The sequence below is a fragment of the Pteronotus mesoamericanus genome, unplaced genomic scaffold, assembly GCF_021234165.1.
Source record: "Pteronotus mesoamericanus isolate MK-2021 breed Mesoamerican mustached bat unplaced genomic scaffold, CSHL_Meso_final contig_53, whole genome shotgun sequence".
Classification (NCBI taxonomy): domain Eukaryota; kingdom Metazoa; phylum Chordata; class Mammalia; order Chiroptera; family Mormoopidae; genus Pteronotus; species Pteronotus mesoamericanus.
In genome coordinates this window covers 862,433-879,159 of record NW_026555195.1, presented here as the reverse complement: position 1 = coordinate 879,159, position 16,727 = coordinate 862,433, and positions in this window count along the sequence as shown.

Below are 16,727 nucleotides of genomic sequence, written 5' to 3'. Positions count from 1 at the left end.
TGTAATGGCAAGGTGAAAAATTGGACTATGATGCTTTAGAATCAACTAGAAGAATCGTAATAGCTCTCTGTTGGTTCACTCTGTTTTAACCACAAGTAGCCTTTTTGCTAGTTCTCAAATACTCCATGTTCTTGCCTCAGTGCCTGTGAACGTGCTACCTTAGAACTCCCTTTCCTCCAAATAGTCATAGTTCACTTCCTCATTTCACGCAGGTCTTTGCTCAGAGGTCTTTGCTATACATCAGAGAGGCTTTTTCAACCTCCCTGTCTACACTAGCACCTCTGTCACTCCCCATTGCTTCACCTGCTATTTTTCCTTCAACAGTTTTACTACCTAGCATTTCACATATTTAAGTGTTTTTTTTTATTTTTATTGAATGTATTGGGGTGACATGCGTTAATAAAATCATATAGGTTTCAGGGGTACAGTATCACCTATGTATTGTATTATACATTTACCACCCACTGGCAACGTCAACTCTCCTTCTATCACCATTTATCCCCCCTTTAACCTCTTTTACCTCCCCACTCCCCTTTCCCTCTGATAATTGTCTGTGTTTATGAGTTACTCTTTTTCTTTTTCGCATAATCCCTTCACCTTTTTCACCCAGCCCCCCAACCCCTTGCCCCTCTAACAGCTGTCAGTCTGCTCTCTGCATCTATGAGTCTGCTTTGTTATCTGACTTCCACGCTGAGTTGTAAACTCTGAAAGGAAGAGCATTGTCTCCTTTGCAGCTGTGCCCCTAGCATTTGAAACAAGGCCTGGCACATAATGGGTCTAATAATGCCAAATGAATGCATTTGTGGTTGAGAGATCTTGATAGGTTCAATGGCTCTTGTGCCCGAAGAGTTGACAGCAAGCCTGGCAAATAAGTGCTATGAAAAATACCTTGCCCTCCCTCATGGCCATTAGGACCCTACGGTGAATGAGGACTGAAGTGAAAAATTAAAGAGAACAACAGACCTAAGAAGAATCTTCCCTTCTATTTCAAGTAAATCTTATAAAGGATTCATAATTCCTACTTAATCTGAGAGCCATGCCTAAAGTGGAGTTTCCATCTTCCCTTTAAGGATTCTCCAAACCAAAAGAAGAACAAAGACTATCAATAAAAAGCGGGCTTGCGAAGCACATGCAGTGTCGGGGCAAGTGTCTCTCCAGCCACCGTTCCTGCCCTTTCTGCCCTTCTAACAACGTTACCCCTGCAATCAGGAGTGCCCGTTATTGAACATATGAGTAAGAGGTATTTGGATTTAGTTGATCATAGGGAAGCTATTTCAAGATTCAGAAATAATACAAAGGGCAATTTAAGGGTAGGAATGGAGCGGTTCTGCTTCGTTTCTCTGGAAGGAACGGAACTGGCAAGGGCGGAGTGGAGAAGAGATTTGGAGGGGGTGGAGGAAAATTCAAGGCATATCTAAGAACTGAGATTATGAGAAGGTAAGTGAAGACGTCTCCTGCTTATGGATGCTGTTTTCACCCTTCAGCTTTGTACACGACAGAGACTGCCCAGAAGCCTCCCTCACGGGCCCCCATGCCAACCTGCTCCTTCATTTCCTACCAGCGTCACATACAAACAACTGATGCATGTGGCTCATTTTCTTTACGCTTTCATAAAGCTTTGCTTGGTGAGACCCCCCCACTGTGTTCGTATTCTGTTTACCTACAATATTCTTATATGATATGGAGTCAAAGAGCATTTGAAAGTGGAATGAAAGAAAATGAAAGCTCATCCTTACCTTGAATCACATATTGGGAGCCGAAATTAGATCTCACCCACTGGGAAGGGAGAGCCTGTGTCACCCAACAAAGCTCAGCCCCCTTGGCACATCCAAAGCCTCATGTCCCTGTGCCCCCCGGCTTTGGCACCAGGAGTTCCACGGCTGTGCCCAGGATAAAAGCACTGTCCCCAGCTTGCTCTCAGGCAAAGACAGCCAGCTTTTAATTAGGAGCAGGAGCTGTTGTTAGATTTGTAATTATTTTTTTGCTATGCTTGATGGCATGATGTGTGTTACATATTTAATTAAAGAGGATCTAATGAGTACTTCTAACAGGCCTGGGGTCAGGAGAACCACTGCAGAGATTCATGCAAATGAGCCAGGCTTTACGGCTACCCTAGGGAGGCAGTGATGTTGTCCAAAATGGGAGAGTCAGTGGGAGCCCATCAGATTTCCAACAGGAAAATCCCAAGGGGAAGCAGGCAGACAGGTGGGGAATGGAATTTGCAGGCTTTTTGTCTAGGCCCAGAAAAAAGTCTAAACATGTCATGGCGGTAAGTCTAAAGTTAATGAAATGAAAAGTACAATGAGTCCATTGAACCAGTAGCCTCAGCCAAAGAGCAATGCAAGAGGACCAGGACCCTTAGGCGCACGCGTTGGTCATAGGGAGGTAAGTAAGAAAAGACTGAAGGAAGGAGAGATGAAGTGGAATGTGCTAAGACATTTGGACTTTTATTTTACAGGAAACGGGTCATTCAATGTTTTTATATATATACTTTCTTCACTGTGCGCCATTCTTGTATCTGATATAGCACTTGTCCCGTGATTTATTTGCAGACATAGCTATATCCGTTAGACTCCATATGAGTCATCGAGGGTGAGACCCTCCTATCTCTCTGCTCCTGGGGCTCCTACTGAAGTTCCTCTGTTATGCCTGGTATCCCACTCTACCCTAACTGCCTATTGAGTTTCTCTTTATCCTGCTTGAGAGCTGATTTGGAGTGAGGATTTTTTGGTTATGTTTTCCATATTATTTTTGTCTTATTCATGTTTATATGCCTAGTATCGAGCACAGTGTCTGGAATATAGCATGCCCTCAAAAGGTTACTATTAAATGAATGATCCAAATGTGATCAGTCTGATTTAAGGCATCTCAGCATACTTCCTGCATCCAAAACAAATTTGCCTCTGAACGCATTAAAGAGTTTAGGTTTTACTAAAAGTCAGCTACTTAAGCAAACGGGGAATGATGTTATATTGCATATTATGCTAGAAGACTTAAACTAAGATATAGGATAAGAAATGTAATGCGTTGTCCTTAATTGGATCTGTGTTTTAAACAAAGCAACTATTGAAATCATTTTTGAGATAATTGAAGGAGGTATTAGATCACACTGAGAAAATATTTTTGTTGGCATAATAACATTTTGTTGTGTAGATTTTCTTGGTGGTGACTCTTGGAAGTAGCTAAGAAGTCTCTAAAACTCACCCCACTAAGGGGAGAGGATCCACATCCTTTCCCTTGAAAATGGGCATGTCTATACCTGCTCGGACCAACAAACTTCAGTGGAAATGATGCTGCAAGACGGCCAAGGTTACATCAGAAAGACCTGTGAGGCTCCACCTGGTTCTCGTGGAAGGGCCCTTCCTTGTTTGATATGCTCTCTCTCAGAACCCAAATGCCATGCTATTGGACACCCACGCCACTAGGAGGGGCCACATGAGTGGTCCAGTTCATAGGCCCAACCAAACCCAAACTTGTGGAGTCATTTCTGGGTTTATCTGCACAGGCCGACAGATGGTTCCAGCCCCAACCAGTTGACTGCTCCCAACCGAAATCCTGGGTGCTGCAGAGCAGGGGCCAGCCGTCCCCTCTGTGTATCCCTGACCCATGAGACCTGTGAGCGCAATGAAGCAGTGGCTATTTTGCGCCACTAGGTTTGGTGTGAAATGGGTAGCAAAAATAGTAGCTGTAGCAGACTTCGACGTTTCTTTGGAGATGGAATTTATAGACCTTAGGGAGGGGTACCATGCTATCTCCAGGTTGCTTTTAAATGGTTCCTCAGAAATGTATACAAAGACAAATTATTTGTATACAAATAACAAAATTTTATTTTAAAAGTGCTTTGAAACATTTCTTTCCCCAAAGTCCTGTTTCTCCGGAAAAGCTCAATTTGTCATCCACGTATCTCTTTGATCTCTCGCAACCCTCTTCATACCGCCCTTCTTTGAAGGGCCCCGCCTTCACCTCCCTCTTCCTCTGGAAGCACAAATTTCTTAGTGTGTCTTTTCCAGTGGCCAGGGTACCAGGCCACCTCTCTTTCTTGAGATCTGTCATTTTACAAGGCAGAAGGGATTAGGGTTATAATAACTAGCACTTTAATATGTTTCCTTCAAACTAATGACAAAATTTTTAAAGACTTTTAGAAATGACTAAGATTAGTAAAACAGAAGACCTTCATTAAATTTAATAATTATTGGCTAAATAAGAGCAAAAGACTCTCTGCATTCAAAACTTAAAATTTCCAAAGCAAGCTACAGATTAACATTCTTTATCAATTGAAGGCACAGTGTTTCTCTAACTCATTGTAGGGCAAATCAAGCTCCCCACAAAAGGAACACTTTTAAAAGCTTTGATCAGAAAAGCATTCTGCCTCTATTCTGAATCCCAACCTCGAATCTATTTACCAGGTGATTCACTCTTGATGTTCCAGTTTGAGTCCCTGGTCACGTCCCAACCAGCTGTGTCCTCTCCCCCGACAAGGCCACTGTTCCCTTCGGGAGCAGAACTAGGTGAACCTTGGAACCACAATTCTGCTGTAGATGAAATCTCTTATATTAATATTTTCAAAAAATGCTTTTCCCATGTGGCCACATAAATTGAAACCTATCTTTCTCCCTGATAATACCACTTCCTATACACTCTTTCTGAAAATAATACAATTTTAAAAATGATAACAATATGAAAGCTGATTTTGAGCATTTACTACATAGTGGATTTATGCTATTCTCTCTTATTAATTATTTCACTTACTATCTATAGCAAATCTGATGAGTTTATACCACCATTATCACTATTTTAGAGGTGAAGCGACAGAGGAACAAGGTGGTTGAGTAGTTTACCCATGACCACCCAGCTAGGAAGACACAGAACTAGGATATACACACTGAGTAATGGGACCCAAAACTCCTGCTTCCAACCATCAGGCATTGTTGTCTCCTCTACAGGCCTCCCAACAAGCTCCATTTCTGCACCCCCCACCCCGACACCCAGAACCTGGAGAAGGGGTCTGCTTATGCAAACTGCAGCATCCAAACCAGTGTCCCCTCACCATCCCCCAGACACCTGCTCGGAAGCTCATATCACTTGTCTTCATTATCAACATAGCTCTGGGACACTCTGTGTCTTCCTTGATTCAAAGTGTGAAGGCCATCATGCTTCTGCGATTGCTCCCTGATCCTATGTGCCAATGCTCATGCCGAGGATCTTGGAACTCTAGCATTTTCAGAGAGTAGCTGCTCTTCTTACAATCCCATCCACATATCCCTACCTCCCAGAACTTACTCTTCTACTTCTAGCGCCTTGAACTTCTAACTGGTCCTTTCTGATTTGTCCCTCCTCACCCTACACTTGCTTCCCTTTTGCCTTTACTTCTACTCAACTTGTTTTTGTTTTAGCCATAAGTTCCAGTAACCGTGCCATTCCCTGTTCTTCAATAACTCATTACGTCCATTCTTAGCTCGCTTCTCTCCCAGCTCACCCTAACGCTATCTGTGCTGAGTCACTTTACCGCCACCCACAAATGCCTTGCTACCGTTGCCATGTTTCTCCTTGACAGCTCTCAACTTTAGGAAACCACTTTTGCTTTTTCTGTGTACCCTTCCAGTTCGTGAAATGCACCTGGAGACTTTTACAAAACGTCTTTAATCTTTGTTAACCACAAGTCCTTTCAACTGAGCACGGGTGGCCTTTTCAGCTCATCTGGAATCTCATCTCCTCCTTGTATCAAGCCCTGATTTTATTTCTGCTGGAAGTTGCTTGAAATCTATTCCCCCACCCATCTCATCCACTCCACACTCCAGCAAAAGACGCCAAGAATATTTCTCTAATCTGTCAGAGCCTTGAATACCTGTCTTTGCTCACCCTCTCGTTCCAAGGTCTTAGAGCAGAAGCAGCCCCCTGCTTGTTCTTGCGACCAGGCTCACCACTTAGATTCCTTTCCCCACCACTTCCTCTTTCTCATAGATTTTGATCTACCCCCATCTTCTGTCTTATGGTTTTCATCATTTTCTCTTCTCTGGCTCTTTTTGCTCTATTTACAAACAGGTCTTTATCCCTCATCACCCACAAAGAAAAATGCCCTTCTGCTCTCTTGTTATCCTGCCGCTAGCGACTTTTAACCTGCTCCCTTCTCCCCTCAACACAGTTGTGTGTCCCCTTCCTCTCCCCGCCTTTCGCAAAGACAACTGCATTTAATCCTAACCGCCCCCCCGCCCCAACTCTGCAAGGTGACTTTCCCTCACTGGTCTCCTCAAGGGGGTCTCTCGAGCATACCAGTGATTTCTCAATCACTAAGGCCAATGATTGTTTCTTAGTTCTTATTCCCTGACTTCTTTCTCTTAAGCGTCTAATTATCATCTACATTATGAAATTCTAGCCTACATGGAAATCCTTGCTCTCACTTTCCCTCTCTCGCTCTCTTTTTTAATCATCTGGTCCCATAAGATCCATTCCCTTTCCCCCTTTCCTGACCTCCTTCAAACTCACATTTTGGAAATTTATATGTAAATGTATATGTTCAGCCCCTGCCTTTTTTTATTTTTTTTCCAGATCTCTAGTCTGGCATTTCCAAATGTTCCCTGATATCTCCATGAATTGCACGGACATTTGACTCAACATCTAAACCTGAGGCCCCAAAGGGAGACTCTTACCAAAACTAGCCGGTTGCCAAGTCCAGTGGTTGTGCCTTAGCAACCCTCTCCTACTACATTAGTTCCTTATACACTGGCTTACCCTTTGGCCTTGCTGAAGACATGGTTGGACGTTTTCCATGGTGGAATGGAGGAAGACAGGACATCGGAAACCCAAAAGGCAGCTTCTCTTTCAGCCAGAATAAGTCACCATGCCAATCACAACCTCCCGTGCATGGGTCCTTGGAACACTTTCCTCGCGATCCTGTGGAAGAGCCTCACGTTAACCTACAGCTCTCCCATCAGAATGTGCCTCTGCTCAAGAGCCTTCAATAGCTCCCTACGGCCACTCATTCAAATCCACCCTCCCCAAACTGCCAGTCAAGTTCTTCCACACTCTGATGAACAATTTTTCAGCATTATCTTTTCTTCCATCTTGGGTTTATCCATTTATTTGATAGGCCAATATGTGAAAGAGTTTAAGTTCTTTTTAAAACAGTGTGTCATCAGTTCATTGACAACACAATGGCGCCTATCAACATGCCTCTAAATACTCTCCAGAAGAGTGTAGTGATCCAAGGCATAGGCTGTGGGTCACAACAAAGTACCTTAGAACCCTAGTTCCATCAACGTGGAAGGAAGCCATATGCCCTGGACAAATTATATACTTTCTCTAAGCTTCCGTGTTCTCATCTCTAAAATGGGTGTTATAAGACTCAAATGAGGTAACGTAAGCAAGTACCTAGCACATAAACAACACTTTAAGTGCTTATTTTTGTCTTGTTATATTACCTTATAATGCTGGACCTTTGCTACTTCAATCTGGGCCCCACCCAAGGACCCTGAATGCAAGCAGGCTTTATAAACAAGCGATTCATTTACATAACAAGGACTCTGGGCTGTCTCTCCTTAAGCATTTTTTATTGTTCTTAGAAGAAATTGACCCTGAGATTTCTGTAAACTTGCACTTTCCTGGAGGCCATTTGACTGAAGTAAGGAAAACTGTCTGAAATCAACTAAAACTAGAAAGTGAGCACTTGGTTTTCTGAGCAGGCAATTAGAGCCCAACAACTTTCTTACTAATTGGCGTTTCCTTTGTTTGGCTTCTCAGTTCTGACTCTGACCCACCAGCCAGCTGACCAAGACCTTTCTGAACTTAGAATGAGGTATCTGACTTCTAGTTCTGACTCAACCAGGAGGTCTCTGTGAGACCAGGATAAAGTACATTTTCTCAGCTTCAAAATAAAGAAAGTGAGAATTCCCCCTGCCGTCACCTAAAAGCGCAGGGAATGATGCATATTAGGTGTCCAATAAATAACTTGTGGAATGATTAAGGGAAAACATAAATGAATAGCTGCTCTGAAGGCCAAATGAGTTAGTAGGAGCAGTCAGACTTTGAAAAATGAAATGATAATTTATATTTATAAGTTATTAAAGAGAAGATGATGAGTGCACCAGACCACCTAGGGTCAAAGGCTAAAAGAGCTTCCCTGTATTTCTTTAACTTTCCAATCTTCTCAGCCTTGTTACTGAACAAATGGACCCGTGGCGGGGGGCAGGGGGCGTTGCCCAGATGCTATTACCAAAACGACACCCCTCTTCCTTGAGGTCCCTCGGTTGTGGGTCCTTTGCCCGCCGCCCTTGGAATTATGGCTCTGAATGGCAGAGCTTGGTGAAAAGGAAAGGAACTATTTATTCAAAAGTTATACAGGTTTGATTAATGGCTAAATGTCGCCCATAAACTTCAAAATCCCTTTAAAACAATCACCAGCACACACACAGTCCTGCCTTCCCCCCTTTGCCCAGTTGGGCCAGTCTGGCCAGTCAGGGGTACCATCCTTCAGAAGAAGAAGAACAGAAGTCCGGGGATCAGCTAGGCAGGCCTCTCGTGGGTCTCAGCGCCATCCGCTGCGTCGTTGCGATCTCCAGCTCTTAATCCATAAACCCTGTGGCACCTCCTCATGGCCCACCAGCAAGAGTCCTTTCTCCTCTCTTTCTTCACACGTGGTCTCCACACTGTTCCCCAGAGTCTGTGTCTCTTTGTTTTTCCTGCAGGCCCCTATCTCTCCTCTTTCCTCTCCCAGTTACATTCTGTATTAAGTCTTTTAAACCTTCCTGATTAGCTTTGGTGATATGCAAAATAACCCTCTTTGCATATGAGGAATGAAGCTATCCTGCTATTGACATGCAAATGACTCTCAATGGCCCTGCTCACAGCTCCCATCCCCCAAGGCGGCCCACCCTGGGGTGGGGAGAATATTTTTCTTGGACACCCCGTTTCCTGGACCCTGTTACAAATACCCTTTGCAGGGGCCCTGGCAGTGCCCTGTTACAGCCTCTCATAGGAGCCTCCCTTAAGCACTTTACAAGGCAACGTGCAAAAGGCAAAACACAGCAGCCATCCTACATAGCAGTTCTGTGTATTGCAAGCACTTAGGGGCCTAACTAAATATCAATACTTTCTCCAGGATGCCTGTTACCAGTTCCTTTTAGCGTCAGATGAGGCCGAGAGCCAGGGGGCTCGTGGGTGCAGCTCGAGCTGCTGGCGCCTTTCCCGGCCGGTCTGTCTGCTCTCCTGGTGACCCAGTCTGCAGGCAGCCCCTGGCGGCGCCTCCCTCCCACGCAAGCCCGGAGCGCCCGAGGATTGGCCGGCGAGTCTCACCCTCCAGCCTGGGAAGCAGTAACTGAGGTAAACCTTGGCACCACAAACTCCGCAGCCATAAATTTCACTTACATCTAGTAAAACACAGGCATCCAATTAAAGCCATAATCCTATAAAGTTGCCAGCAATCAAGCTCCCAGTTTAAAATGAAGATGGACAGGTGCACTCAATCAATACCATCAAGGTTACAGCCTGCAGTTTGGAGGCTGTTTCTACATGGAATCTTCTGCTGTTCTGGACGCTGTTTGTTTTCTGCCTGGGTAGAAATAACAAATGTTCTTGCTTACTCTTCCGTTATATTGTCCTGTGCACCGGAGCATGGCTGAACCCTGGGGCAGGCCAGATGTGGGACAACGGGAGCACACAGCGTCCCTTCCTTAATGTAGCTCAACCCTCCACCTGCAGCCATGTAGGCACTTCATTTCTTTACTATGACCTTTTCTCCTTTCTTTCCTTTAGCTTCAAACTGGCCTTATCCAGCACCCGGAGTCATCTGCCTCTTTCACTCTTTGAGGGCCGCTCCCTTAAGCATTAAGCCTTCAGGACAGTAGGGTCTGGTTCTTATCAAATGATCAAAGGAACCAAGCCTCAGGCCTATTGGCTATTGGGCTTCAGTTGTGTTTCAGCTCCAGGCCCGGAAAAGCCTTGAAACCGGATAAAGCCCCCTCCCCCACCATGGCCGACGTCAGGACCAGCTGCACTGATCAACTACCAGCCCCCGCCCCCGCCCTAGCGGGGCCAGTCAGTAGAGACCACGACCCTAATTCCCTTTGTCACCACAATTAATGATTTTTCCTCTCTCTAACCCAGCCCCTGGAGGCCTCCGGGGAGCCGGGAATTTGAGCATTGGCTTGCCTGTCTTCAGGTGTGGACCACTTCCTAAAAGAAAACCCTTACTTCCTTTGCTGCAAAGCTCCTGTTTGTCTTCTTGGGCTCTGATGCACTCAGACAAATGGACCCCTTTAGGCCGGTAGCACAGCCCACCCCACTCCCCCTGCCTGGATGGTTGCTTTCTGGCCAGATCACAGATTCAGACTCCAGTGCCTAGCAGGTGCCCAGAAGACACTGACGACCTTCTCAGGTGGGGAGGGGACCTCTGCCTCCAGGGCCGTCTCTGGCCTTTACCCTGATTTCCTTGGCCCTCTGGCCCCTACTCCTGGCGGCTGCCCACCAGAAACAATTTACACCATGTTGGGTTGCTATGGTTATCCAATTGACAGGGGATTTGGTTTGAAGATTAACACATTTGAACACTATGAAATACAATAGTTACTCAGTGCACATTTCAGCAGGCAACAGCCCTCGGAAACTGGAGGCGGGAGAACCGAGTATAACTTCCAGCACCTTCCGTAAGGGTTCTCTGCTCTCTCCTTGTGTGTCGTCTTCCTCCCTTTCCTTTGCTGTGGTCATGCCTTCTCTCCTTCCTTCGCCTCTGCCTGACTGTCGCTCTCCTGTCCTCCCTCCCTCAATCCCTTCTTTCCCTCCCGCCCTCTGTTCATTTGACCAACACCCACTGTGTGCACAGCCCTGTCTGCTCGCCCCTTTCCTCCCTCCACCCCCGCCCATTGTACACCAGTCTTACCCGATTGTTCACTGAAAGAGAAGTTAGAGTTTTGTCTTCGCTGTACTCTAATCTTCCCAACAATAAAGTGTCTCTATGTGTCTCTCAGTAGATTTCCTGGATATGAATGACTATTTCCCAAAGTTGTTGCCTCTTTACCAACTGGAATATTCAAAATGGGAAATTTAAATAATCAGTCATGGACGTATGTCTAAGAAACACATATAGGACTTGTGATTTGTTAGAACCAAAAGAGACTTTTGTGGCTAAAGCCTTCTTGTCTCTGCAGATTCCGGCTGGAGGCTCCGGTTGGGCCTTCTATTAGTCTCTCTGATGTGAACCTCTCCTGTTGGCTTAGACACTGTCTGGCATTCGCCGGGACTTGTTCATTGTCCTGGGGCAGGAGTCTTTACAACATAGGGAAGAAATGTCCCTGGCAGCGCGCTTGTCCGATCCCTGCAAGTAACGACATCAGGGAGAGGGGAGGGCTCTGGAAGACACCGAAGACTATTTCTCATGTAAGCATCTATGTTTTTCTCTTTTAGGGGATCACGCCACCCTCAAAGTTGAGGGAAAGAGGTGTGTAGGTAACATACAGAATTTGCTGAGAAAATCCAACCATGTAGCAATATTCTTTCCTTAAAAATCATGTAATGCACATTCACCCAAAAAATGTATATATATTCATGATCTTGCTGAACAGTCAGACTAGTTCCATAAGTCTCATTGGTCAGACCCTCACACTGGAAGAGAACACAAGAAGTTTTCTTTTATACTTTCTACCGCCAAGCAAGGCTGCATGAGGACCAGAGAATAAACCCCACCTGTTCTGAGTCAAGGCAGCTTGATTTGCAGGGGGTGGGGAAGTCCCACAAAATAGACACTCAGACATCAGCAACATCCAGACTAGTACAAATAGCCACTGGAATTGCTGGTCTGGGCACTCGAGCTGATGCACCCACATACATAGTTCTGTTGAATTTTCAAGACAACTCCTTGACTTGAATGTGAGTAGTTTTCCTGTTTTGGAGGTGAAATGTTATAGGTAGAACTGAGGCACAAGCTCAGGTCTCCGGACTCTGCGGTTGGATTCTGGCCCTTGTACCGTGCTGTCCCTGCTGGCTGTGGTGTGACTGGACAGGACACCAAAGAGAACTCGTGTACCTGCCTTGGGCCGGTGGGCAAAGTAGACAGTATTCAGCAGACTCCGTCCCGGAAGAGTGGCTGAGCGTCTCCTTCCCTCTCCTGCCTCTCCAACGCTGGGAACAGGGATAAACCCCACAAACAGGGAGTGCAGATAATCTCCTTCAGACAGTGGATAGGAACTATATAGGTATACATATATACACACTCTGTCATTAAAATAACCCTATTTTTCTAAGCTGCTAATAGGATTATTCAAAATGTTTAAAGCAAAATCCCAAAGCCTATTATTAGTTTGCCAGGGAAACTAAATCCATTTTTATTTTTTGCATTGTAATCCCTCTGTGAATGTTGCTGCTGGGTCAGGCCGACACGCGGGCACTGGTTTCTCGGCCCTGCCTGTCACTGCGCCTGCGAGGAGCCCTGGGCAGGTTTCACCCACACTGCGTCCCCCAGCATCGGTCCCTTCCTTTAGCCACCTTCTCGGCCGCCCTCCTTGGCACCACCCCGAACACACAGAATACATCACAAGCTAGCTTGAGCAAGGCTTCCTGAAGTGACCGTCACCCAGAGACGGCCGTTTTACCTTTTCCGCTTCCCACGTAGGCACTCAGCTTGGGCAGTAGGAACTAGCCGCCTGAAGGTTATATTTTAAGTGCTCTGAAGGAACTTCCAGTTAGTATGTTTTCTCCTATCAATTTGATTTTAAGGAAGTAGAGGACTAAACCGGATCTCTGTTCCTTTGTTTTGGGTTATGGCATCTCTCTCCCAGCTCCCCATCACCAACACAGCTCAGGAAGGTCCCGGGCCCTGGCCCATTCACAGGTCCTAGTGCTGAGTGCTCAGGGGACGGGGCCAAGGCTGCAAGTCCGCCTCGGCCAGGAGAACCACTTTCAGTCTGAAGGAGGGACCGTAGGTCCAATTAAACACATGGGTCATCTTTTTGGAAAAGAATCCCTAAGCTGATAGAGATTGAGGAGTGAGGTGCATAGAAGTGTAATATCCAGAATGGTCCAACATGGTAAACACAGGTTTACAAAATGTTTAAAGAAATTGTTTATAAAATGCACAGCAGGACACCCCCCAGAGAGATGAATAGCTCCTGGCTGCTTTTCCTGCCTCAGGTCTTCTACTCTCTTCTTCTTTCTTCCCATCCTCCACGCTCCCCCTCACCTATAAACCCCATGCCATAGCCACTTAGTATTACTAAGACCAGACTTCAACAGCGCCTTCTTTGTCAAAACCTTCCCTGCCTGTTGACTGCACAGCCCACACCTTCTACATGCTTACTCACAGCTGCACAGACTCCCTCCTAAGTAAGAGTCCCCACTATGCATTGAGTTTAGCTCTACTTGCTCTTCTCCTATTACAATTAGTTCCTTATTTTTCAATTTCCAATGCCAAGAATTTAAGGTGTGGCCATTGAACACACACTCAGTGAACTTTTCAGCTATGAAAGAATTACCGAATGACTGAGTGAATCAGGCTGGTCAACCCTGTTTCCCCTCAGCCAGGTTTTATCTTCACTTGTCTTTCTTCCACATAGTTCTACCCTAAATACAAACTGCTAAAAATGGAGCTTACTCATCGTTCTACATGGTGCATCTCAGGTTTTGCAAATAATGACAGGAAAGCACAGCATAATGATGTGAGGGTATTTATTTTTAGAATAGCATCTCCTCCCATAGCCTCCTGTCAGGCGTGCACATGTGCAAACACTAGCATGATGTAGTTGCAGTCTACCTAGGCGGATGGCGAAGTCCTCCATGGGTTATATTTGCAGGGTTAGACCATGGGTCTGAGAGATATGGGAGGGAGCGTTGAAATTATGGTGAAAGGGACATTAGCATAATAGGGTCATTAAATTGACAGTGGAAGAAAGCGCTGCTCCACATTCCCCTAAAGCAATCAGGGTGCCCTAAAATGAGAGCTTGGCAATAACAAAGAAAGAAACCGAACACACTCTACCTCACGTTTGTCGTTCCCCTGGGTCTGGCTTTCAGTAGCCTGTGTGTCAGTAGGGCTCGGAGCGGGTCTGCTGCACTCAGATGCTTGAGCCTCGGAGCTAAGGGACACAAAGAGCAGGAAAAGGTGGCCCAAGGGCTGCACAGGAGCAGGAGGCAGTGAAAATCCTAACATGGGAACAAATTTTTTTAAGTGGTCAATAAAAATTTGTAGGCCAAAAAATATTTGGGGATGGGGGGGAGCTAGAAGGGAAGTTGAGGTTGATGAAAATTACTTTTTTCTGCACCAAAATTTGATCAGGGATGTCACCGTCTACAGGGAAAACAGAGACTCCCGCACATACAGTCTCTCACCCTCTGAACATCAAATCTACGAATCTGTTTTCCCTTCACTTTTCTTCTTCCCTCGGTTACCAATGAGCTTTCCAGCCACTCCTATACTCAAGTGGGAGGAAAAAGTTATCCTTGCTTCCTCCTGTTCTTTCATCACCCTCAACCGACGGAGCTGCAAATTCGCTCTCTCGTGAATGCGCGCACACGCTCCGTCTCCACGGTCGTGAGCCTTATCAGGCCAGCACACTCCTTTCCTACCTGGGCTCATGTGGCAGCTTCCTCTCCAGCGCCTGTTCTCCACTCGGGGCCTCTAATCTAGTCTCCACACAAAGGCCTCAGTGACCTTGTCAATTTCCAAGTTGTATAATGTCCCAGTTCTGCTTCAAACCCTCGAATCACTTCCTAGTCTACTTAGAATAAAGTCCAAACTTCTTACCATGGTCTTTCAAGTCCTGCAGGGTCTAGTCCTTGCTCTTCTCTCCAAGTTCTGGCCACTCTTCTTCTTGTTCCCTAGCAAAGGGGCACACTGGACTCTACAGGCCTTAGGAAATACCATGCTCTTTTATGTTTTCACTTACAGTAGCCCCACCCTGGTGACTCCTGGACCTCCAAACCCATCTCATGCATAACTGTAGGCTCCGCAGAAATCAGCGGGGCTCACAGGACAGTCTTAAACAAACAAACAAACAAACAAACAAATAAACAAAGAACTACTCTTGAGTAATTCTGGGCAAGCTGATGAGGAGGCGCAGGGCGAGGCGGGGGGCGGTGCTAGCAACGCACAAGGAGAGACTGAGTGGTGAGGGCCTTTGTCTCTGTGCCAGAACAGCTCACCATTCCCGTGCTGGTTCTGCCACCGTCCCCACAGCACCGCCCTGGGGCCCTGCTTTAGCTCTACCCGGTGATGCCCCGAGCCCTCTCCTTACCCTTGTGCATGGCGGTGGGCTCTGCAATCAGTGGTTAGCCTGGACCCTCATTGCAGGTTTTCTTGAGAAACTCTCAATGGAATCCCAGTAGGTTCAGGGGTGTCAGAGACACTCAGGGAGAGACTGGGTTGTGTGGCTTCAGGACAAATGCTGTCTTTCCATGTGCCCAATGAACACCACTGTTTTCTGGCAGAACCCACTCTCCACAAGGTCAAATCTTAATTTGCTCTAGCCTGATAAATTCTACTGGGTCCACGCTAATGACTTCCCGAGACACCCCCACACCAACCCAGAGGACGGCAGGTCCAAGCTGGTGGCAGCTGGCCTTGGTGTACCCTGAGGCTTCTGCTGAGTGGCCGTAGACCCAGCCCTGGTGCCGAGTTTGAATCTGTATTGACCTGTTGAACGCCACCCACCCTTATCTGGAGAGTCCCTGAGAGCCTGCCTCATGCAACACACATACAACCAGGGCTCTTCAATGGCTGAGCCTAATGGGGAGCCACTAGGTGGCGATGGCTCTCAGGATGCCTTGGGACTTTTGCTGGTTTGCCCCATGCCCAGTACTGAGGGCAGCCAGCCTCAGTATGCAGCCCGGCCCCTTTCACATGCACCCAGGGCTGGCGCAGGCAGCTTCCAACTGTGGATCCCTTTGTGGATTTTAACAAGGCCAGTCACAAACAGCATTTCCTATTAACCTGTATCAAGGGGCCTACCAAGAGGACCCAGAACCAACACACCTGAAGGCCAGCCTCAGGCCACTGTAGAGCATGACCTGATTAGCTTCACAACCAAAGGCAGGTCTAGGCAAGCACCAGACTCTACTGGTACAAATTCTGCCCTGTGAAGTCAGCCCCCCCACACCAGCTCATAGGCTGTGGTTAGGACTGATCCTCAAGTCAGCCAGCCTGCGGGGCAACCCTGCATATAGACACGCCAACAGCAATCAAGCCTCAACTCGGATAGGAGGACACTCATAACCCACACAAGAGACACTCCTGGAGCACTCAGCACCAGCACGGGTGATGAGAGAGACTGTGACAACGAGCCTCACAGGACACCTATTATACAGGGTCACCCTACCAAGACTGGGACACTATCAGATCTACCAAATATGCAGAAACAAACACAGAGAGGAAACCAAAACAGGAAGACCAAGAAACATGGCCCAAGGGAATAAACAAGAGAAATCATTTAAAGGATTAACACCTAAACTTCTTAAATTATTCCAAAAAATTCAAGAGGAAGAAAGACAACCAAGCTCATTTTACGAGGTCAGCATTAGCTTAATTCCAAAACCAGATAAACACATTTACACACACACACACACACACACACACACACATCCACCTATATCCCTGATAAACATAAATGTAAAAATTCTCAACAACATATTATTAGCAAACCAAAATCACCAATACATTTAAAAGATTATATACCATGATCAAGTAGGATTTATTCCTGGGATACAAGGTTGGTATAATACTCATAAATCAATCAATGTGATATACCACA